General features: G+C 38.0%; 1 pseudogene; it reads left to right on the top strand.

Moving 5' to 3' along the window:
* Positions 1–1,519: 1,519 nt before the first annotated feature.
* LOC131906435 (malate dehydrogenase, mitochondrial-like) lies at positions 1,520–2,343 on the top strand (annotated as a pseudogene).
* The last annotated feature ends 791 nt before the right edge of the window (positions 2,344–3,134 follow it).

Here is a 3,134-nt window from a genome sequence, read left to right as displayed (position 1 = left end):
CTTTTGTCCTTATGTCTGGGACATTTTCTTGAAAAGAACCAACAACTGGAATAATTTTGATATGGATCATAAAGGCAGTTATTAATTTAACAAATATATGAAGTTAGGGAGCTCAAAGACTGTTCTCGCTAGGCTATGACACAGTGGTGTCAGCTTTTCCTATATTAAATTTATTTACTCTTCTTTTTATGATTGTATCTTGGCCAATCAGCACAAAGTATCATTTTATAGTGTAACCACACCCCAAACAGCAAGGATCAACAAATAATATGAATAGAACACTTATTTTGCATCAAGATGATTCCAGAAACTATGTGACTACTGGCTGACTTCATCCTCCTTGCAGCCTAAAAGGAGGTGAGGGGTCAAGAGCACTCAGCTGCTTTGTTTCTCTTTTTAAACCTGAATTTAGAAATGAAGACACAAACATGGAAAATAACTAATAGAACATTAGGGTGAAAGAAGAAAGGTTGAACACCCAGACTGTCTGAGAGCATTTTCACACTTGGTGAATGACCACTGGGGCTGGGTTTGCCTTTTTCTTATTTTGGTGTAAATATCCTGGATGTTGTTTTCTTAATAGTATATTTGGAGTTCTCAGTTCAGCTTTTTTTGCATAAATGTTTCTATCTTCCTTCTGAGTTCTGAAAATTGTAGACATTTCTGGATTGGTATGATGAACTTGTTTCCCACTGCTACTGTGGGCAGCTTTCCTTCCAGTATTGTATGTTTTCTGATAGCTGGGGAGATTTTGGATGAGTAAGCAGAATAGTTTGGCTCTCTGTCAACTTTCTAGAAAAAAGTCAGCCTTACGGTTTTAAACATAGTAGACAAGCCAAGAAAGACTCTACGTGCTCAGCTCAGCCAGCTTGGCAGAATGAAGGTGTATCACCTTGTCATTGCCGCACACTGCACAGTGGATGCATTTGAGGACTTCTGGGCTGGGGCTTCGGTTCACCACATCAGACTTTGTCTCCAAATATTACATTTAAAAATTGAGCAGTTGTTTTGATCTGCTTTGGTCTTGTTTAGCTAAAACATCCTGTATATTCCTGGGGTATTCTTCTACCATGAAGATTGCATAAATTATAGGCAAGCAAAACAACAGAATAAATAATGTACAGTCTTAACATTCAGATAACCTCTTTGTCTCTCTTTAAGGTACCAAGTCTTTTATGAAATGATGTGCAAAATTAAAGAAAATTTGTGACAATTTGTGCATTGTATTTTAATCTACTTTTAGAAACATTTAGCCTTATGAGATTTTACTGTGTATGATATATAAATCCCTTAAAGTCGCTTTAAAGACATTTACTGTGTATTATATGTGAACCCTAAAATGTGACATTATATATTGAGTAAGAATGAATAGAATTTACATAATAGATTACTGTTTCTATATGAGAATCTCAAAATGTCAGTTTTGTCTTAGCACAGCTTAAGGGGTACCAGGCACCTGGATGAAAGACAAAATAGGTTATTCTTTAAGAGGTTCCAAGCAGAGCTGCAGAGCAGCTGAATGCTTTTGAAGCCCTCATCCTTATCTCATCTGAAAAGTTATCTGTGTTTTCTAAGAACCAAGCCATACTCTGGGCATCTGCCAGACTGCTTGAAAGGTTATGACATGGCAGTGATCCTGGCCAGATTACTCAGGAAGTCAGGCATAATATGAAATGACCAGTTCAGCACCAATGTCACCATTGTGGCTACCCTGAGCTACCTGTGTCCAACACAATCTCCAAGCCATGACCTTCATCATTACCAATCCAATTAACTACACTATCCTCATCATATTGGAAGTTATCAAGAAGCTTGGTGTGTACAATCACAAGAAGACCTTTAGCATGATGATCCTGGACATCATTAGAGAAAACACACTACGGTTTAGATGCAGGTTTTGTATCCAGTTCTAGTCAATGTGTCTGTCGTTGGTGGTCAGGCTGAAAAGACAATTACCTTCCTAATCTCTCAGAGCACCCCCAGGGTTGACTGTCCCCAAGACCAGTTGATCATGCTCACCAGGAGGATCCAAGAAACCAGCATGGTTGTGAAGGCAGGTTCTGTCACCCTATCTATGGCTTATGATGGAGGTACACTTTGTCTTCTCCCTGGTGGATACCATGAACAGGAAGGAAGAAGTTGTTGAGTGTTCTTTCCTTCAGTTCAAAGAGTCGGTAGGCACCTACATCTTCAGGCCCTTACTGCTAGGGAAAAAATGGGCCTGGAGAATAACCTTCGTCTTGACAAAATCACCCTTTTGAGGAGAAAATGATTGCTGATGCCATTGTAGAGACGAAAGCCTCCATCAAGAATGCCAAGAACTTTGTCAAGAACATGAAGTGAGGTGAACTTGAGCAGTAGCATCACCTAACCTATTCAGCATCATGTCACCAAAGCCGCTTTTGGAAGCTTTGTCTTTAATTTGGTTTGGATTTTAATTTGTGTTGGATTAGCATCAGCATCCCTCTCAGATTGTGACTTGTCTGATGATAATGGCAATAATGATGATTGATTAAAAAAAAGTCTTGTGCACATTTGATGGCTTCTCTTCCCTTACCAGAGCTTTTCTTTATATAATTCAATGTAATAATGCAATTCTATTGGACATTTAAAAGTAAATGAAAATTCTACTTACCTTGTAAAGCATACATTTTGATAATAAAAGGTAAACCTCTTCACCATGGGTGATATTTTTGGCTTAGATTATATGCACAAATGAATGTAGTGCCTTTGGAGGCCAGAAAAAGACACTGGATGTCCTGGAGCTGGAGTTACAGGCTGTTGTATGCTGTGATGTGGATGATGGGAACCAAAGGTTCTCTGGAAGAACAGTCAGTGCTCCTAACCACTGAACCATCTTTCTAGCTCTCTGAATCATATTTCCTCTGACATTTACCTTGCTACCCTTGCTGCCTTTTGTGTATTATTTACCTGAATATCAACTCACCCTTAATCTTTTATTTATATTTATTATATGATATATATTATTGTGAATTTATAACTTTGGCTTTTTTAATTGAAAGGCAAATCTATTAGTAGTGGTTTCCTTTTATTTTTGTTGTATTTCATTTCATGTATATGCATGTGTGTGCATGTGTTTACACATATGTTTGTGTGTGTGTGTGTGTGTGTGT

Source organism: Peromyscus eremicus, chromosome 3, assembly GCF_949786415.1.
Source record: "Peromyscus eremicus chromosome 3, PerEre_H2_v1, whole genome shotgun sequence".
NCBI lineage: Eukaryota > Metazoa > Chordata > Mammalia > Rodentia > Cricetidae > Peromyscus > Peromyscus eremicus.
The sequence above is the reverse complement of the archived record's forward strand: the minus strand, read 5'-3'. Positions and strand labels throughout refer to the sequence as shown.